We start from the raw sequence: 8142 nt of genomic DNA, 5'->3' as shown, positions 1-8142 counted from the left end.
TCCAATGATTCTGCCAGTAATTTCGTACGAGTTTCTTTATAACTAGTTTTTAGGTCACTGGCAATTTGTATATTATGTGGTGTACAATTGGATACAGTAGCTTCTTTGGCAAAGCGATCGGCGTTGTACCCATAATATCGATGTGGGAGGGAATAAAAAAAACATTTCTATACTACATATAGAATCATAGAAGCCAATTGAAAATAAAACAAAACATATAGAGCACAACATAATTTATTGAACTATAGACAAATAAATTACGAATTATACAAACATGTGATGCTTTGCCCATGTAAGAAAAATTAGAGTTTCCGAATTATTCTCTAATCAGATCTCTATAAACTCCCTTGATGACCGTTATATTCTCATGATATAAATATTGATAATAACACTTGATTTTTACAGCAACGTCCGCATTAAAGTATTGCAATGATTTGCTTGTTAATTTTTTTTATAAATTTACGTAGAAAAGTGATTGGTATAACAAAACGAAAAACCAGAATGAAACTTCCAAAAGCGTGTCAAATTACTAAAGTAAATACCTTTCAGTTTTATCTTCGACTTTGCTGTCTTCAACAAAATACGTAGAACAACACTTCCACTTACAAACTTTTTATTAGACTACTGCTTCTCCCACTGACGAACTTACTTTTTCAAAAATTTTGTTCTATGATCCCTGTTCTCATATCTCCTAGCTTTTTATCTCCTCTACTCCTCCTACCCTACTTCCTAACCAATCCGGGTCGATTCTTTTTCCCGTCAGATCTTTAGCATACCACTCAATTTCTCTTTTTATTTTTCAGAAACCAAATTTCACCACATTTCCATGTAAGTTAAACATTTATACATTCTATTTGCAATACCGATTTTACTAGTTATCTATAAACGTATTTTCTTAATTCCTATGCTTGTCTGAAATATACTGGTTGCAAAAGATTTAGGGATCTAACAAAAAATCTTAGGAAAAAATAGAAAAAAGTTTACTTAATAACTGTCTTTTATGTTTTGCGCATATAATCTCATACTAACTAATGAACCAACTAAATTACCTATTCATAAAACTATTCAACAACTAATAATTAACTAAGTAAACCCGATTATAGCAGTACTGATCAATACTGTATATAAATAATGAATCTTATAAAATTAAATTACTTATTTTCGTTTTCGGCTAGCGGCATTTTAACTCAATTTGTATTCTGAAGATAAAATACCGAATGTACTACTTTGTTTTCTCTGGATAATTGCAAAAGCCTTCAAAGAATAATAAGATTTATTTTAAAATAAACTTTTATCTTTAATCTTCAATAAACGATGGAGTTCATATACTCAATCAGATTTGCCTCTAGCAAGACGTATCGATCCGTAAGGAGATAGCGAGTGTCTAAAGTAATTTCTAAAGTTTAATTGTGGTTCAAACGATTCTGTTTCCATATTTTTGCTGGATTAGTTTTAGTAAGATAAATATAGACGCCCTCCACGGAAATCAGACTACAAAACAAACAAAATAACATTTTACAAAAACACAAATTTAACTATCCTGTATGTTTAAAATGATTGACAAGAGAATACGTATTTCGAGAACAGGCGCCAGCTTGTAAATCTTAAACTTTATACTTGATAGATAAACGTTTATAAAGTTTCTTTACAAGTCGTATATCTCTGTTTTAGAAATTTACACAATGCTTTTGTCTGAGAGACAAATTGTTGCTTTACTATATGTTGCTCTTTTATTTTAGTTTAACCGCTAGATCAAAGTTAAGCAATTGGCTCACTGCGGGATAAAACTTTCTGTCTATATCTGTCTCTATTTATATTTTCATATATATATATATATATATATATATATATATATATGTTACGAGCAATGTCCGAAATTGGACAATCCTAGCATTGTACAGAAAATCTTGTCCTCTTCTAGCATTGTACCCCTTTACTGTACAATCTCCGAAATATATATAATCGTCGGACTTTGTATAAAAGAATTGCTGTACAATGTTCGAATTTCAATAAGTAGCCATGCGTCACAGTTTGAGATAATATATCAGATATCGATTCATATCGATTTTTACGATTATTCCCCATTTGTTATTAACGACAAACAAACATCAATTGAGGTTATAAATCCATAATTAACCAGCGTTTTTGACTTTTGGATTCGTATAATTAAATTATTTTAAATTATCATACATATCTCTTGAAAATCTAAGATGTTTTATAAACATCTTCCTTATATTATAGTGATGTATCTAGCGTGTCGACAATTATTTTGATTATTTCGGACATTGTACAGTTTGGGGGTACAATGCTAGAAGTGGACAATAATTTGTGTACAATGTTAGGATTGTCCAATTTCGGGCTTTGCTCGTAACATATATATATATATATATATACAGATTTATATATACAATATATATACAGTGTAGGTAAAAGTTTATGGTCGGTATGGTAAAATTTAACAGGATATCTAACACAGAAATAAAATCATATTTTCAGCGAATACGACAAAGATAACAATCATACTTCCCCTTGATCACCCCTCCATATTTGACGCCCATTGCCCATTGGTGAGACGATTAGTTCCGATCAGAGATATTTTACATATCTCTGGTTCCGATCCTAATATAAGAAACTAGAGGTGGGTCGTTGACATTTTAAATATACAAATAGTACTTACATTTACATTACACATTATTAAATCGCGAATCGTCTAAATTGACATTTAAAAATTTTAATGTCATTTAAAAAGTTTTTCCACTTTTCTTGTTAGCCGTGTTTTTCTTTTATTTAAAATTAAACCAGATTTTGAACATGTGTTCACAAGGAACAGATTTTGTTACAATACTACAATATTTTATGAATATAGTGGTTAAGTTAGGATACACATGGCGATGGTTTTTCCACCACTGTAATGGACAGTTCCAATCTCCGTTCGAATTTTTTTGTGGGTATATATCATCAGACAAATACATGTCGACTTCTTTTATATCTCTCGATACAGGTGTATGTTTAGATGAGTCATGTCCAATTCATCAAAAATACACCATAGATTTAAGTCATCTTTATCAGTTTCTTTTTCTTGTACTGGTTGACTTTCAATAGTACAATCTTCTTTTTCTTTTTTATAGAAGTAACCAGTTTCTTAACTCTTTCTTTTGTTTTTTTACCTTCATTTTTATCAGAAAATCCCTGCATTTTAAATCATTATTTGTCATTTTTGAATCTACGGTTTCTCACTGGTAAGCAAACTAGTTGATGGTTGATTCAAAAAAACTACGTTTTGTGTAGACGTAAAGAGAGGAGCAATGAACACTTTACGTCGACGAGGACGATTAGTTGATCTGAGAGACTACTACAAAACTAAAAATAACTCTTTCGGGAGAGTGGACAGTCGGGCTATCGGTTAACGTTGAAAATAAAATAACTAGGTATTCGGATTAATGAATGAGTTTCGATTTACGATTGATCTGCATTTTCGAAGGTGATGGATACTTCCATTAATAAAAATATTAGTTTAGAGTAAAAGAAACAAATAGATATGGATTTACTAAACCTATGCAAAGACTCGTTTCATGCGTTTTCCATAGTTGAAGAACGAGCTTTTAAAAAGCTGGATATAAACCACCAACAAGAAAAACTTTGTCAGGTTCATAACTTTAGGAATGTTATATCAAAACTGAGCAAATTATTAGATCACAAGTTGTTAAAGAAGTAGAAAATATCTGTATTATTACTGACATCTGGACATCTGGAGTAACTGAGAGTTACATCGAATTAACAGGACAATATTTAACCGAAAATTTAGAATTTAAAACGGTTTTATTAGGCTGCTGCCATTATTCAGAATTCAGAAAACATCGCATTTGAAATTAGTGAAATTATTAATCAGTGGGGTCTAAAACCAAAAGTACATTTTGCAGTGACTGATAATGCCTCAAATATGGTCAAAGCTATTAAATATGTTTTGGAATGAAAACATTTAAATTGTTTTGCTCATACGTTAAATTTATTGTTGGAGGACGCACTTAAATGCTGTCGTGTACAAAAAGTCTTTTTTTGACAATTCGGCAAAAAACACATTTCAAAAAAAGTACCTTATCTTTAGAAATGCTTTTAAATATCAATTACAACATAACAAAGTTCCCAAACGGCCAATCCAAGACGTGGAAACTAGGTAAAACTTCACCTATTACAGGTTAGAAGAGGCAATCCGTTCCACATTGGTATTAGTTAATATAGACTTAGACTTAGACCAAATCTAAATAATGCAGACTGGATTATTTGTTCTCAACTTTCCCAAATTTTACGGCCTTTTAAAGAAATAATGAGTACAATGAGTGGCCAAAAATACTTGAAGAGTAGTTCAGTGATTGTTATGGTACGCTGCCTGCAAGAATCTTGCAATAAAATTTTAGCAAACGATAACCTTACATCCATAGTATCCGACGTAGTACAATTACTAATATCGGGTTTAGCAAAAAGATTTAGAGGGATAGAACAGAGTGGCACATTGTCATTATATACATTTATGGATTCACGATTTAAAGTGCAGGGATTTTCTGATAAAAATGAAGCTAAAAAACAAAAAGAGTTACGAAGCTGGTTACTTCTATAATTAAAGAACAAGTAGATTGTACTAATGAAAATCAACCAGTACAAGAAAAAGAAACCGATAAAGATGACGTAAGTATTTTTGATCAATTAATTGTACATGACTCATCTAAACGTACACCTGTATCGAGAGTCCATTACAATGGTGGAAAAACCATCGCCATGTATATCCTAACTTAACCACTATATTCATAAAATATTGTAAAAAATGTTCAAAATTTGATTTAATTTTAAATAAAAGAAGAACACGGTTAACAAGAAGTAAAGTAGAAAAACTTATGTTTTAAAATGTCAATTTAGACGATTCGCGATTTAATAATAACGTGTAATGTAAATGTACGATTTACTATTTGTATTTTTTATTTTATTTTTCAGGTTATAATAAATATATCCTACATTAGTTTCTTTCACTTCAATAAATATACACATAAACGATAATATCCATTATGTTTGTTTATTTGAAACTACTGGTAACAATCAGCTAGATACTTGTTTACGAAGAACGATTCAGTTTCGTTAACGATAAAAATGTCAACGTCCCACCTCTAGTTTCTTAGGTATCGCCTGTAGAATACCGGTTCAGCTGTCCCTAGACGCGACGTTGCCAAATAATTTTGTATGAAGCTTGTTTATTGTTGGCGTTAGAATACAGTTTATTATTTTATTGGAAATAAGGCACAATGTGACTTTAAAATAAGCTTATTTTGATGTTTAGATTTTTAATTCGGAAATCGTACTTAAAATACGAAACATTAATAAATTTTATTTATATAAAACGATTTCCGAAGTGGAAATCAAAATGTTAAATAACACTTATTGTAAAGTAAAACTGTGGCATATTTCCAATAAAAAACAGTAAGCTGCTATTTAAATCCATTTTGCCCAAATTTTATTATCTTAGTACATTGTTCAAATGCTAAAAAGACAACAGGTCAAATAAAACCAATAAGTTTGGCAACGTTGAATATATATATATATATATATATATATATATATATATATATATATATATATATATATATGTATATATAAACTTTGATAAAATAAAGGCAGATATCGAGCACAGTTTTATTAATTAAATCTTGCCCAAGTACTTTCGCTCACTAGAGCATCTTCAGGGGCATCTGAAATAAGCCAAAAAAACGTTTTTTTAAATGAAGAAATTGATTAACCTTGATAAAAACTCAAAGTTAATGGATGATAAAAGTTTTTTGTGATTTAGACTTACTTCGTCAATTTTGGGCTGTCCAACAATTGCAGAATGTCATAAACATAAAATTAAACATGTTTAATTTTTGTATAACGAGATATATTTTTGGCCTTAATTATTTTGCTCATGGCTCCAGCACACCTGTTGCTCTTGGCCAGTCTCAGGTTGATTTCTGTTTCTCCCTTACATGTCTGATCAATAAAAGTACCTAAGTACATATATTCATCCACCTTCTCTAATTCTACAACTGCTCCATTCTCCACCTCCAGTTTAAAGGATCCCCTGGTGTTTATTCCTTTTTTGCTCGAGTTCCTAACATAATATAATCAAAATGTACTTTTCTAAAACTTCCTCTCTATATTTCAAGCATGCAGCATATACGTGATAAAAACATGCCAACACGGCTAAACCGAAATTTTTTGTTCCATGTTTGACATTTGCGGCTATACTCAGCTTATACTTTCGTTAAACTCAACCTTTGATTTTGTGACAAATATTTACAAAATTTTAGATATTTGAAAGTTAAAACAGTTTTATTGTACGAGTATACTGCTTTGAAGAAATTTTATGTAATGGGCGCGCGTTCATGCAGTCTAAAGATAGAGCCGCCCTTGCAGTTATGATACAATTTTGTCTCAACATGATATTCGTAGCTAACACAGACTATGCGGAAGAACGCAACGGACAGACAATTTTTCTAGTTAATCAATGTTATGAGCGCTCGCTCTGCACTACAGCACATATGATTCAAAGAGTTTCTACCTGAATGCGACTTGGTACATTCGCAACACGGTTTTTCGTTACAAGTAAAACTATGTGTTTTAAAATCCAACTTTTCACGTTTTCACTAGATTTCACCTCTTAAGCTAAATCACGTTTTCCACTATAAAAATGGATTGATGTAGCTGTAACGTTTTTGAACCTTTTAAAGCATAAACTTTAAATTGAAGCATCAGATCTACTAAACAGCATTTTTCTGCAAATTTACAACTGATATATAAGTCAATATTACCCTAAAAATTTTCTTATTAATGGAAATGTCATAGATTACATGTTTTTAAGAAATGTAGTAAATTAATTAATACACTGAGTGGATAATTTTTCTATTAAGGATTCTCTAATAATCGGGAACATCTGAAGATATACGAATCTGACGAGGAGTGCGACAAGGTTGCGTCTTATCACCGCTATTATTTAATTTGTGTTCGGAATCTATATTCAAAAAAGCATTAGACGAGGTTCAAGGTGGAATCAAGATTAACGGAACCAGCATAGACAACATCAGGCACGCTTATAATACCGTCCTCATAGCAAGCAACGCAGAAGAACTACAAAATATAATAAATACGGTTGTTCGTCATAGCGAAATGTTCGGTTTACATCTAAATGTTTCCAAAACTAAAATTCTAGTATTTTCAAAGATACCAACAAACGTATATTTGTATGTCAAGGGACAAATAATAGAACATAACGTAACTTCCATAAAATATTTAAGAGCAAATATCAACAGCCAGTGTAATCCAAAAAAATAAATCCTATCAAGAACTGAACAAGTGAGGAAAACACTCATGAACATAAAAACATTTTTACAAGATCAGGCCTTAGTCTACAGCTTAGAATCCGAATGATCAGATGTTACGTTTTCTCTGATTTGCTGTATGGCTGTGAAAGTTGGACAATGGACTCCGAAACAAAAAAAATAGATGCGTTTAAAATGTATATATACAGACGAATACTGAGAATTCCATGGATATAAAAAGTTACCAATGGTGAGGTACTTCGACGCATAAGTAAACAAAAAGAATTACTCAGCATAATTAAAGAGAGAAAAATACAATACTTGGTGTTGAGAGGTGAAATGTATGAATTACTCCAAGTCCAAACCATATTGGAAGGTAAAGTTCAGGGCACAAGATCAGTTGGAATTATTATACAGTTTTTTTTATGAAGTTCATAATTCAATACACAGTTTTGTCTTTTAATTGTTTTCTTTGCCCGCCAAATAAAAAATTTTAACCATCTTCATTGTACCTAACCTTAATTGTCCAGTTATGGACAATATTATTAATCTTGAAGGGAAGATGTTTGTAAATAGATTAATTGTTACAAAAGCCAAACACTTATTAGGGATTTTCTAAAAAAACTTGAGTATTCTTTCTACTATTTAATGTCCATTTCTTTGAAGTAGTCATGTGACTTGACTCTCAGTTTGGATTTAGAAAGGCCTTGGGAACAAGAGGGCGTTGTTCGCGATTGAAAAAATTATTTAAAAATGTCTCGATTGCCAGAAAAAGTAATTAGAAGGCTTTTGATAGAGTCTA

General features: G+C 31.0%; 1 long non-coding RNA gene across 1 annotated transcript in view; it reads left to right on the top strand.

Moving 5' to 3' along the window:
* Positions 1 to 801: 801 nt before the first annotated feature.
* LOC140443383 (uncharacterized) overlaps positions 802 to 8142 on the top strand; it is a 249051-nt gene continuing 241710 nt past the window's right edge. The window contains exon 1 of the long non-coding RNA XR_011951201.1: positions 802 to 828. This is a non-coding gene — a long non-coding RNA (uncharacterized lncRNA). The remainder of the gene's footprint in view (positions 829 to 8142) is intronic.

Source organism: Diabrotica undecimpunctata, chromosome 6, assembly GCF_040954645.1.
Source record: "Diabrotica undecimpunctata isolate CICGRU chromosome 6, icDiaUnde3, whole genome shotgun sequence".
In the NCBI taxonomy this organism is placed as follows: domain Eukaryota; kingdom Metazoa; phylum Arthropoda; class Insecta; order Coleoptera; family Chrysomelidae; genus Diabrotica; species Diabrotica undecimpunctata.
Note: the sequence above shows the minus strand (reverse complement) of the source record. Positions and strands in the feature narration are given on the sequence as shown.